Source organism: Ursus maritimus, unplaced genomic scaffold, assembly GCF_017311325.1.
Source record: "Ursus maritimus isolate PB19 unplaced genomic scaffold, ASM1731132v1 scaffold_7, whole genome shotgun sequence".
Taxonomy (NCBI): Eukaryota; Metazoa; Chordata; class Mammalia; order Carnivora; family Ursidae; genus Ursus; species Ursus maritimus.
Genome location: NW_024426885.1, coordinates 56,154,178 through 56,168,549, shown reverse-complemented (window position 1 = coordinate 56,168,549; position 14,372 = coordinate 56,154,178).

Here is a 14,372-nt window from a genome sequence, read left to right as displayed (position 1 = left end):
TTCAAAGAAACAGCAGATTTCCTTCAAAAGAATCCACGGTAGGGGTGCCTGGCTGGCTCAGTTGGTAGAGCACGCGACTCTTAATCTCAGGGTAGTGAGTTCGAGCCCCACGTTGGGTATGGAATCTACTTAAAATTGAGAAAACAAAAAGAACAAAAGAATCCATTGTAATCTATCTGGAGCAGTTCAGATCAGTGTCACTAACTTTGAGTACGTTTCTTAACAACTAAACTTGAAGCACCAGCGTTACTTAGGGGAATATTGGGATTTGTGAGGTTGGTTACAGTTGCCCAAAGCAAGTACATGAAAATATATCCCTTCTCGACTAAAGTGTTTCATTCTGTTGTTATGATTAACACCATCGATGTCTTGCCTCAACTGATAACCCCATGGTGGGAACCACCTGTGATTCCTACTTTGTCGGACTCTACTTGATAAGTTTAAATTAACAGTTTACCATCCCATTGTCTGCCCTGCGATTTTCTTTTTCTTTTTAGAAGCTCATGCTTATTCAGTGTTCTCCAGCATTGCAATTGTATGCTAGTAACACTGCTTTTAGAATGCTCTTATGAAGCAAGGAAATAAATTTGTTTGAAATGACATTTTCACTCAGCAAACTGGTCATCTAACATTATTTCTGCACTTTCTATTATGGTTTATACTGTAATGATCACCTTTTGCTTTACCTGTCTTGTAACACTCAAAATGAGTTTTTCAATATTCGGCCTTTGTGGTATGATAATTGAATTGGTAAATACATGACCCGCGAGTTAACCCAGCCTGTCCATAACGAGTTACAGATTACAAACTTACTAACTACGATGAGCTGACTATTTTAGAATCCTACAAAATATGCCGCCCTTCAAAATCCCGTATCTAACGGCTCTCAGGCCATGGTGGAAAAAAGATTTCTTCTGCTTATCAGCCTCACCTCCATCTTTCCAGTTCGTCCACAACGTACCAAATACATCATGTCATAGACCTAATTGAACTATATTATTGGAAAGTGAGGCTAGCTGAAAATGTATAGCTGTAGGTAAATTTTTGCAACACATCAGCAAAATGTTTACAGCTTAACCTTCCAACATCTTTGTTATGCAATCTGCATGTGGATGAAATAATTTAATTTGTTAAATATAGAATTTCAACTAGATGAGATCCATAAGCAATTTACTTACTTAAGACATAACCCCAATACATACTTAATTGAATGCATACCCTTGTGTAAATGAGATGACAATTCATACGAAGTAACCTACTTTCTAATGTTATTACTTCAATGGACTCAACTGATTATCATTTATTCCACAATAGCATGTATGAAAATAACCCTAAACTACTTAAGTTTACTCTTTAAAACAAATTCTATGGAGGTTTCTTATCTGGGACAAAGTTTTGACATTGCATGACAACTTCCACCAGTAGTGGGCACAGGATTTCCTTCGACAGTGCCGAGTAAATCAGTAGCTGTCATATGACTTTTAATAATATATAGCTACCTTCTATTTCACAACTTCTTGATGCATGGAAATTTCTTTTTTGTCTAGAGTTAGTACAACTGTGAGTTTTGATCTTCTGTAAAAATTAATGACGAGAATTGTGAAATAATATGGTAGTGGCCTCTCACAGTTCCAGAAGACACCCTAGAAGTCACAGTTCAATCACGGGCCCAGAGAGCAGATGTTAATGTCGGTGTGTACTTAATGTTTATAATTAGAGTTGAAACAATCAAATGAAGGCCACTTTGTGCTTAGGAGGACTCCAGGAAACAAACTTGATCTGCTCACCCAGAGAGTATCTTATCACTGGGAAATAACCTTACTGTGGTACAAGTAAAAATTAAAATGTTTTTTTTATTTTTTGTTGGTTTTTTTTTTTCCTGAGAGATTCGGGAAAACAAGTTAAGCGAGATTGGATCAAGATTCCCCCGCCTGCAGAGTTTTGTGGGCCTTGTGTGGGAAATCTAGCTACCTTTTACCTATGACGCTGTCCTGTTAACTCATCCAACAAACTGTGGCGATAGTCTTTTATTTACAATTTCAATAAAGAAGTATCAAGTGCTTATATAGTACAGGCTTTTATTTCCCCTAGAACAAGTATTAGGTATATACAAGGAGTTAGAAAACATTGAGTGGTTGAAAGAATTGGGGGAAATATATCAATTGTATATACTGCCTAGCCATCGTTGTACAGTCTATTCACACCTCTTGCCAAGGTGGCCTCACAATAAGTCCTAGCATGGTTCATTTTGATGTGATTGTCTGCGTGTATTAGAGTACTGTTGTATTGTGCACAGCTCCAAAACTTGCCCATACGTGTATTGAACTTCCAACGTCCAACATCAACACTAAGGCACAGTCAACCAGGTGATAGAATAAGTCTAGATTTACCCAGATCAAATTGTGGTCCACATTGTGCTTTCTTCTGATAGATTTAGAAAATGAGGCCATTCATGGCTCTGGATTGCAAGTCAAACAATCGGCATGTCAGAAGCTAAATTTGTGTTTTTCTTAGAATGTGTTGAGATTTATTGGCTTTTTTTTCCTTTTCTCATTTATAAAGTAGAGTCTAAGTTACTCAGTTAATTTTGGCTATGGTAAAACTGGCTTTTATACAAGAAGACATCCCTCTTTGTCCACAATGAACTCCAGAAACTTGAATTTTCTGCATTCCAGTATATCTGGGTGACTGTTTCAATCTCTGGTACTTCTGGGCATCCAGTCAGATATCATTGTTTACTTTGAAAGGCATAAATTTTATTCCTTCAAGTGATGCAAAGGTGTTCCTTATGTGGCCAGTCCTAATCTTCACTTCTCCTTTAAGGGCCCCACAATGTGTTTCTCTATTGGTAATATGCAGTGCTTAATATTTCTGGCTTTAGATGTCCAACACTAATCTGCACTGTTGGCTGTATTTTTCCCATCCCTACTGTGATATCCATGATCCTGCCTGGGTCACGGGTTTTTCTTGTTTCTTCATATTCCCTATAATTAAAGCAAAACTTAGTCTAAGCTAGGAATGTCAGTATCAGATGTCTAACATATTACTGATTTAACTGATTTATGTTTGAGTGCAACTTGGGAAACCCTTGTTTAACAATATAAACCTAGTTTTCCTAAAAATAGAAATTTTGTCCCTAGCAGCTGTTATGAAAGGCATTTCTCTTGTTCATCAGAAAAAAATCTTGCAGCTTGCCGGAAACGTTCACTTTTGGAGAAACAGTACTGAAAAGTAATTTTCGTTTGTTCTTCATTTGGCTAGGTATAAACTTACCAGCTTTGACCAGAATTGCTGGTTGTTACTATTTTTCCTTTTCATTTTACTGAGGCTATGATGTCATTAAGTGTACTTCTCATTCTTTTTACCGTTATGATCCTTTTCTCTGATTTTCTTCAAATTAAAACTTTATTGCTTCCCCTCTCTGTTCTCCCTCCATTCCCCATGACCCCTACACACATACACATGATTCGTGTTAAGAACAGCAGTGATTTTGGTCAAGTTGTCTTTTCCTGTTTTCTAAAAATCATGATTCACAAATCCTTTGTGGAATAATACCAAAAAGGATCATGATCTTTTATGAGGTCATTTTCCATTAGAGGCAAATTCAGTTTTTAGGAAGAGAGAGTGGTCACAAGCCCCCAGGTTAGAATCCACTTCTCTTTAACAATCCCAACAATGTTTGTTTTGCTTTGTTTGCGTTTTAAATCCCAACAATGTCGGACTCGCAACGTGTGTTTGAGTGTTTTGCAAAACTTTATATCAGAAGTTAAATATTCTAGCACTATCTCTCTATAGCTTTGCTATTTCTATATGATGCATCATACTAATTATAAGTTGTCTGACCAGTGGCTTTGAATTAATAACGGGTCTGATTTATACAGTAGACAATACTTTTTTTTCACATGCTTTTTTCTCCCAGCTCAGTTTTGTGCATAGTATTTACTTTCCAATGTAAATTTACCCCTTTGGAATTTGGGTTTTGGCAATCATAGAAACTATTCTATAATCTGGATGAGAAAGGTTAAAAAATGAACTAAAAGTGATTGAGGAATTCTTGGGGTCAATCAGTTATCAGGAGTTGTGAGTATAATAGGGGGAAGTTCAGGGGCAGGAAGGAGGGAGAATTGTGTTCCTCTCAGCCATGTGCAGGTTCGTTCCCCCAGCTCAACACCAAAACGTACTTTAATAGCTCTTCTCCTCGCCCCATAACAGTTTTATCTGAAAAATAGCAACTCAAAATGAGGAACCATTGTGAATGCAAATATGGTAGTAAGAAAAATTATAATCCCTATACTTTATAATATTTTAGGTTATCAAACTGCTTCACTGTGTGTTCCCTTTTTCTCCACAACACTGAGGGTTGGACAGATGTCCAAATGGTCCCATCTTACCCGTCATGCATATTGGCAAGAATAGCAAATGCCTTGCTCCGAGTCATAGAGCAAGTCAGCCCATCTGAGACCCAATCATTTCATACCCGCAGACTGCTGAGTGCATTTCTGCACCATAAACTATGACTTAGAGAGTGTTACTGAGTAGAAATTTTGTCAGACCTAATCTAAGAATAATGTAAAACCTACTTATCGTATGCAAAACATGCTTCTGAAGTATTTTGTTTCCAGTATTTATTTAGCCAGTGATTTTTTTTATGCATACTTTGGAAGGTCTCCCCAAATTCCCAAGACTTCTGCATTTTAGGATTTAGATTAATGAAGCTTTAGTTTTTCCCTGTAAATAAACTTTTTAATAAAGAATGTCCCTGTACTACTAAAACAAAGGGAAACCTCAATAATATTTGTCTTAAAAACATAATTTTTAAAAAGACTGAGATCAGCAACTCATTATCGAAGTTTAATGTATTTGTTATAATGAAATGCAGGTTTCTAGAAGGGAAGGTGCTAGGTAAACAGACTATTTTAGTTCCCAGGTACTCATGGTAAAAATGTAAAATCGTTGGCATCTCTTAAGAGATAGTACTGTCTCCCACTTATTTTTGTTTTGTTTTGTTTTTTGTTTTGTTTTGTTTTTTGTTCCACTCTGTTTAAACATAACTTTGCCCATAGAGTTAAGAAAAATAATGAGATGTATTTGTAAAGTTTCTGGTAAGCTCTTTATAAATATAAAGAGGTGGGGTATTTTGGCTATTCCATCAGTGCATCATGGGTTACTAATGAAAAACCCAAACTTCCCGAAATAGTCAGATAAATTCCACTTTTGGTGATTTGGTTCAGTAACTGCCAATCCTCGCTAATGCCTGGTGGTGGAATTAGAAAATGGCTGACAACGTAGGACTTTACAAAAACAGCTCTTCAAAAACAAAAAACAAAAAGAAGACTAAATATTTTTTATTAATAGGTATGGTCATTTTTTTTAAACTTCTATAACAGATAACATTGTGATAGGTGCTTTAAGAGAAATATTTTTCCAGAAATGGTTTTATAGTAAAAAGGGGGGGGGCAGCTTTTGCATTGTGACGTATGGGTAGATAGTCATCTTTGAGTCACTAAGAAATCATAAAGTGTTCCCTGAAGAGAAACTCATAAAACTACTTGGCAGAAAGAAAAGCGTTAATTTCTAGTTTCTCCATTTTCTCTTGTGTTATATGGTGTCCTACCAAGTAGGTTCACGTGCATATCAATACTTTGGCTCAAAAGAGAAGATTGAGTGCTTTTCAATAGTGGGAGTAACATTTTCACAGATTCTTCATCATGGGGAAATAGAGTAGTACTGACTTTGAATAGAGAAATACCAATTTCACAAGTTAATATTCCTGTCTCTAGGTGACTTCGTCTCTCCTTAGGGTATATTCACTATTTATTTTGTACCTTTGAACTTTTGCTTTGGGGGATTATTTTTACCTATTGCAGTCCTACTGTATTAAATATCCCATATAATGAAATAAGTTAGTTAGGTAAAGATTTTAAAACTCCACAAAATCTGGTTTGGGTTCTTAATATATGGGAGAACCAGTTTAAAGAAAAAGCACTTCACCATGCAGAAGGGAAANNGATAATCTTAATGATGATGATTTCAATTCAGGATCAACATGTAGTGCTCTGCAGACAAGGGAACACTTACTAGCAGTACTTGAAGACTTGTGAGTTGGAATTGCATGTTACTTGAAAGACCTAATTAAGCTAAATTTTGGTGCACAGCAGTTGTACATGATTTCATGTTTATGTAGCAAAATGCATTGAAATGTACTAGTATTGAAACATACATGTAAAGATAGTTGTGGAAATTGTCTATTATATTTTCCTTGTGTGTCTCATTTATTTAGAGCACAAAGTTTCTTTTTTTTAAGTGTTCTAACTGAATAAGTCTAAATGAATACTGTAATTGAAATTATATTTTAAATCTTTGTGATGAGTTTTTAAAAAAATTATTGCAAATTGTATCATTCCTGATTACACAGAACTTTGTGGGTGGTTTTAAATAAATTTTATACTTCTATTTTGCACCTGCTAGTCTAATTTTTCTTTCCTCTTCAAAATAATATTTTAAAACTTTAATATCCAATAAGAATCACATATTTTTAACTATAAAGGACTGTAAGATTTAATATTTTGAGATGTCCAGTTGTGTGGATTACGTTCAACATAAAATCAAGATGGCTATATTTATGGAATCCTTATATTTTGGGTGGGGGGCGTTAAATAGGCTCCATGCCCAGTGCGGGGCTTTAATTTATGACCCTGAGATTGAGAGTCGCATGCTCTGCTGACTGAGCCAGCCAGGTGCCCCTAGGAATCCTTATTATGTACCAAACTCTTGCATTTTAGATAAATTATTTAACATCCACAGTGATGCTATTCAGTAAGGACTCTTATCAAGCCCATTTACAGATTAATTCTGAAGCTTAAAGTGGCTAAGATCATACCCCTAGTAACTGGCAGAGCTTCCAATCAAGTTGGATATAAACTGACTCATGCCCTGTCTTGGGTTTTTCATTATTTTCATAAACTTAATCCTGAACACAGTACGCTAACAGTATTTTAAAGTTGACATCCTAATGTATTTACTAAAACCTGGAGTGAAAAAAAGTTAATAGGCTTTTAGTGATATTACAGCAAATATCAAAAGGTAATAAATTACTTTAAATTCATCTAATCTAAGGGCACCTGGCTGTTTCAGTTGGTGGAAAATATGACTCCTGATCTCAGGGTTGTGAGTTCAAGCCCCATGTTGGGTGTAAAGCCTACTTTTTTTTTTTTTTTAAGATTTTATTTTATTTATTTGACAGAGAGAGAGAGAGAGAGACAGCCAGCGAGAGAGGGAACACAGGCAGAGGGAGTGGGAGAGGAAGAAGCAGGCTCCCAGCCGAGACGCCTGATGCGGGGCTCGATCCCAGAACGCCGGGATCACGCCCTGAGCTGAAGGCAGACGCTTAACGACTAAGCCACCCAGGCGCCCCTAGAGCTTACTTTAAAAATTAATTGATTGATTGATTGATTGATTAATCTAATCTGAAACCCAACTCCCCTGCTGCAGCATCTGGTATTACTCTTCCTCCTAGTAATGGGAACAACTCCACCCCCAGACCAGATCTCCTCCTCAGGTTTAGCTGGGCAGCTAGAGACCACATTTTCTACCTTTTTCCTGGCTGATTAAAAGGGAGATAATGTGAGTTAGGCTGACCATACATACATGGGCAACACGCTAGGTGATGCCGGAACAGCAAAATAGAAGGAACTTAGGTCCCTGGATGACCTACTCCCCTGACCCACCTATCAAATTTGTTTTTACACGAGAGAAAAATATTCTTTTCTACGATTTTGCTCCCTGCTAAACAGCTCAGTGAATATCCTAACTAAACATCCACCTTATAAGACAACTATCGTGTTTTGTTTTGTTTTGTTTTGTTTTATCTTCAGGCCAAATATACAGTTCCTTCCCTCTAGTGACATGGTTTCTAGATTCTTTATCTTAATGCTCTCTAGACAACAGCCTGTATATGTGTGTATGTATGTATGTATGTATGTATGTATTTATTTATTTATTAAGTAGGTTCCATGGGATGCTTAGCCATCCGAGCCACCCAGGCACCTCGTGTAATCTTTTAAGAGTATATCTCAGGGGTGCCTGGGTGGCTCAGTTGGTTGAGAGACACAACACTTTTTTTTTTTTAAGATTTTTTTTTTTTGGTACTCATTTGAGAGAGACAGCGAGTGAAAGCATGAGCAGGGGGTAGTGTCAGGGAGAGGGAGAAGTAGACTCCCCGCTGAGCAGGGACCCTGATACGGAGCTCCATCCCAGGACCCCAGGATCATGACCTGAACCAAATCAGATGCTCAACCTACTGAGCCACCCAGGCGCCCCGGGAGACCAACTCTTGATCTCAGCTCAGGTCTTGATCTCACAGTCGTGAGTTCGAGCCACACACTGGGCGCTGCCCTCAATGCAGTCTGCTTGAGTATCTCGTTCCCCCCCGCCCCTTCCCACCTTGAGCTCTCTCTCTCTCAAATAAATCAATAAACCTTTAAAAGATAATAAAATAAAAATTAAAAAAAAAACCCAGATCTCAGATCATGACATTTCCCTGCTCAAAAGACCTCTACGCCTTCCAATTGCACTTAGTATGAAACCGACCTCCTTACGTAGTCGGCAAAGCTCTGGGGAATCCAATCCCTGCCAGCCTGTCTGCCCACTTACCATGCTCCAGCCACCCTGAGCTACAGCTCCTTGAACAGGCCAAACTCTTTCGACTCAAACCCTTTGTACCTGCTGCTTGGTCCTACCTTCAGTTTCTCACACAGTTAGATCCTTCCCGTAGTTCTGTATCAGCTCCAGGATCTTATCTTTTTCTTTTTTTTACCCTCAAGAGATACCAACATTTATTTATTTATTTATTTGTTTGTTTATTTATTTATTTTCCAAATATTTATTTAAATTCTAGTTGGTGGGCACCTGGGTGGCATAGTTGGTTAAGCACCCGCCTCTCGGTTTCGGCTCAGGTCGGGATCTCAGGATTGTGAGATCAAGCCCCACATGGGCTCTGCGCTCACATGGAGTCTGCTTGTGTTTCTCTCTCCCTCTCCCTCTTTCCCCTCCCCCCGCTCTCTCTTTCTCTCTACAAATGATATAGATACATAGATAGATTCTAGTTAGTTAGCGTACAGTGCTCAGTTCCTTGATCTTATCCAGGCACCTTCTTTCCCCTTCCCCAGAGCCTCCTTTTTCCAGTCACAGAATGGAATATATCATCACTTCCAAAATCATTAGCTCACATACCGAACATCAGGACCTCCTATCTGTCCTGTTGTCCTGCAGCCATTTCCAGAGCACCTTTTCTACCTCACTGGAGCCTCCGTGGCTCCTTCTTCCTCTGCAATCTTTCCCTTTCTGGCTTCTTTCCTGATTTCAATCATTCTCTGGCCAGCACTTTACATTGTCTTTCTAATCAGCCCTTTCTGGCAGTTTAAAGAAAAATTTTTGGCCAAAGATCAAGAAAAATCCCTTCCCCTTGCCAGGCACCAAATTTGTTACCAGGCTTTTTTATAAGACTGTGAATGAAAAGTTTAGAACTTTAAGAGACAGACATTGTTCAAAAGCATTTTTCACACAAGATTTTAATTTTCTTTAAGACATTTTTTGAAGATTTATTTATGTACTTATTTATGTATTTACTTACTTGTTTTAGTACTCTCTATCCCCAGTGTGGGACTAGAACTCATGGCCCCAAGATCAAGAGTCGCACGCTATACTGACTGACAGCCAGGCACCTCTAACAGTTATGCTTATTGAGGTATAACTTACATACAGCAGAATTCTCCCTTTACATGAGTTCTCTAAGTTTGGACAAACAAATATAGTCATGTAACCGTCACGACAATCAAGATACGGAACAGCACTGTCCGACAGAGAACTGAGAGTTATGTCTGTAATTAAAATTTTGTAGGATAGCCACATTTAAAAACGTAAATAAGAGAAGTAAATAAAAGAAAAAGTTAAATTAAAAAGGAAAAAAGAGGGGCACCTGGGTGGTTCAGTGGTTTAAGCATCTGCTTTCTGCTCAGGTCATGATCTCAGGGTCCTCAGATTAAGCCCCAAGTCGGGCTCTCTGCTCAGCGGGGAGTCTGCTTCTCCTTCTCCCTCTGCCCCCTCCCTGCTTCTGCGCACTCTCTCTCTCTCTGAAATAAATAAATTAAATTAAATTAAAAAGTAAAAAAGAGACAGAAGAAATTATTTTTAATTGTATATTTTATGTAACTTAATATATCCAAAATAGTATCATTTTATTTTTTTAAGGGTTTTTTTTTTTTTTTTTTTTTGAGAGAGAGTGCTTGTGCAAGAGCAGGGGGAGAGTCCGGGAGGGGGAAGGGAGAGGGAATCCTCAGACAGAATCCTGGCTGAGTGAGGAGCTGACCTGGGGCCTGATCCCGGGATCCTGAGATCATGACTTGAGCTGAAATCAAGAGCCACTCAGGTGCTCCCCAAAATAGTATCATTTTAATAGTAATGATGAGTTTTTTTGCATTAAGTCTTTGAAATTTAGTGTGCATTTTATATATACAGTATATCTCAGTTCAGAAGTTATATTTTCTTACGAAATACTTGATCTACTCCATCAAATTTACTTGAAAAAGTAGACATGCATACCAGTTATTCTAAACGTACTTAAAAGTTTTCCAATAATTGAATCAATGATCAGTTTTTAAGTTTAGATTTTGGTTAATTAAAATTAAACACAACTGGGGTGCCTGGCTGGCTCAGTCAGTAGAGCACGCCACTCCTGATCTCGGAGTTGTGAGTTCAAGCCCCGTGCTGGATGCAGAGCTTACTTTGAAAAAAAAAATTTTTTTTTAATTACATACAACTAAAAGTTCAGTTCCTTTCTTGCACTAGTCACAATTCAAGTACTCAGTAGCCGCATGTGGCTAGTGCCTACTCTATCAGATGGCTCAGATTACAACATATTTCCGATATCCCCCAAAGTTCCCTAATATCCTTGTAGTCCAGTCGCCTCCCCAGACGCTTGCTCCGGGCGATGACTGGTCAGATTTCTTTCCTTAATTTTTTTGCCTTTTTCCGAATGTCATGAAAATAAAATAGCTCGCTTATACCATTACGCATAGTGCTTTTGAGATTCATCCAAGTTATTTTTTCTGTATTTTCTACTAAAGGTAAGTTTGAATCATAAGCAGATGTTATCCGTACTAGTTTCCCAGCCCTGCAGGAATGAAGTTGCTCTCCTTGAACTGTTTCATGTATGTGAGCAGACATGGAATAGATTCCAATAGTTTCCTATATGCCAACACTGTTCTAAGTGCTTCCCTCGAAACCACTGCATGTCTAATAGTCATGTAATCCTTGATCAAGAAATAAGCCCCGAAAAGGTAACTGGCATGCCCAGCGTGACCACAACTGTTACGAGAAGAAGCCAGAATTGAATGAAGGCTGTCTGGTCCCACAGTCTATACTCTTTAACTTCTGCTTCCAAGCATCCCTGCCCCATCTTGGGTGATTCAGAGTAAAGGAGCTCCTCTGTGAGACGATTTGGTCACTACCTGTCCACTTTGCGATGGCCTTCGTCTTTCATGCTCAGGACTGATAATGATACGCAACTTTCCTTTCTTATTGGACCACTGAAAGGTGAGGTTTCTCTGTTCCTTAACGGGATATTACAAGGTCGTGAGCACAGCAAAACTGTCATGACCTACTGCATAATATAACGTCCCGGGAAAATGTGATGTTTTTGTTCTCTTTCTTTGGTTATTACATATAAATTATTTCATGAAAATGAAACAGCCTGGGCCTTGCTTACCTAGTGACGGGTTATTAACTCCATACGTTCCCAGGTGAAGAAAGCAGAGTCACATGGCATATGGCCAAGGAGCTCTTCTACTTCCTGAGGCTGGATTCTGGAAAGTTCCCCTGGCACGCTGGCAGAATCCCCCTCTCAGTCACATAGTCACGGTTACCAGCGTCAATGAGGCCTACAACACTGTTTTTCTAAACCATCCAATCCGTGTACACCTTTGGACCCCATTTGTTCTCAATTATTGACTGCCTTTTTCCTCAAAGCCACAAACCAAAACTCCTCTCCTTTTCCCATCTGTAGCTTATAAATCTCCCTCCACCTGCACCCATCTTCTGCTTCCCATTAGAGTGAAGGAAATGTCCTTCCTCCAATCAAAGATTAATCCCTCTCTGTGCACTCTGGCCTCTGTCCCGCCTAGCCTTCTGGGGACTTCCCGTTCTTTGGAAGAGTGTTATTTCTTCTTTCCCTGTAACTTCAATCTCATTATTGGATCCTCCCTAGCAGTATTTAAATACATTCCAGTCTCTGGCATCGTAAGACAAATAAGACACTGCTCTTCGACCCCACATCCCTCTCCGGGCACCACCATTTCTTTCTTCTTCAGTCACAATCATTTCAAAAAATGATTATTTACATACATCTAAGCACCTAGAATTTCTGATCGTTCCAAAGAAATGTAAAATGTGAAAATGTAAAAAGGTATTAGCTCAGTATAATGTGGGAGGAAAACTGCAACACCCAAAACTCGGGTTACTTCTAAGCGAAGTAAAAACTTCATTAATTTTCAGTGTGCTAGTCATAAAAATTCTATTTCGGGGGCTCCTGGGTGGCTCAGTTGGTTGAGTGGCCGGCCACCTCTTGCTCTTGGCTCAGGTGGTGATCCCCTGGGTAGTGGGAGCAAGCACTCACCGGGGAGTCTGCTTGAACAAGCGGCTCTGCCCCTCCCCCCACTCTTACGCGCATGCTCTCTCTCTCTCTAAGATAAGTAAATAAATCTTTCTCTTTTTTTAAGATTTTATTTATTGGGGCACGTGGGTGGCTCAGTTGGTTAAGCATCTGCCTTTGGCTCAGGTCATGATCCCAGGATCCTGGGATCGAGCCCCCCATCAGGCTCCCTGCTCAACAGGGAGTCTGTTTCTCCCTCTGCCTGCTGCTCTCAGCTAGTGCGTGCTCTCTCTAGCTCTCACTCTCCCTTTCTCTCTGGTGAGTAAATAAATAAAATCTTTCTTAAAAAAATACACACAAAGTTCACATGGAGGGGTGCCTGAATGGCTCAGTTGGTTAAGCATCTGCTTTCAGGGGCGCCTGGGTGGCTAAGTCATTAAGTGTCTGCCTTCAGCTCAGGGCGTGATCCTGGGGTCCTGGGATCAAGCCCCGCATCGGGCTCCCTGCCCTGCTGGGAGACTGCTTCTTCCTCTCCTACTCCCCCTGCTTGTGTTCCCTCTCTTGCTGGCTGTCTCTCTCTGTCAAATGAATAAATAAAATCTTTAAAAAAAAAGAAAGCATCTGCGTTCAGCTCAGGTCATGATTTTGGATTCCCGGGAATGAGCCCTATGTCTGGCTCCCTGCTCAGCAGGGAGCCGGTTTCTCTTTCTCCCTCTGCCCCTCCCACGCTCATACGCTCTCTCTCTCTCAAATAAGTAAATAAAATCTTTAAGAAAAAATAAAGTTCAAATGGAATAGATAAAAATAGCCCCAAAAATCCAGGGATCAGGGGGAAAGGGAGGATAGTTAAGGGATACTAGTTCTGGGTGTCTGGGTGGCTCAGTTGGTTAAGCATCTGCCTTCAGCTCAGGTGGTGATCCTGGGGTCCTGGGATTGAGTTCTGTATCGGGCTCCTTGCTCCTCAGGGAGCTTGCTTCTCCCTCTGCCTCTGCCTCTCTGTCTCTCATGAATAAATAAACGAAATCATTAAAAAAAAAAGTGGGGGTACTGTTCCTACTCAATATTACAAATATAAAATATTTTTTAAAAGATTTTATTTATTTATTTGACAGAGAGAGAGCACAAGCAGGGAGAGTAGCAGGCAGAGGGAGAGGGAGAAGCAGACTCTCCGCTGAGCAGGGCGCCTGACTCAGGGCTGGATCCCAGCATGACCCAAGCCAAAGGCAGACACTTAACTGAAAGAGCCACCCAGGTTGCCCAAGATAGACAATACTTTATAAAGCTACAATAATTGAAAGAATATGGTACTAGTGTGATGAATAATAGATCGGTAGAACAGAACAGAATTCCAAAACGAACTGATCTGAAAATGTTGACGTTTGGAGTGAACGGTCAAGGAAGAATTCTTTTTTTTTTTTAAGATTTTATTTATTTATTCGACGGAGAGAAAGAGGGAAAGAGAGAACACAAGCAGGGGGAGTGGCAGGCAGAGGGAAAGGGAGAAGCAGGCTCTCCGCTGAGCAGAGAGCCCAATGCAGGGCTTGAACCCAGGATCCTGGGATCATGACCTGAGCTGAAGGCAGGCGCTTAACAGACTGAGCCACCCAGGCGTCCCTCTTTCTTTTTCTTTCTTTTTTTTTTTTTTTAGATTTATTTATTTATTTAAGCAATCTCCACACCCAACATGGGACTTGAACTCTCCGCCTTGAGATCTGGAGTCTCACGC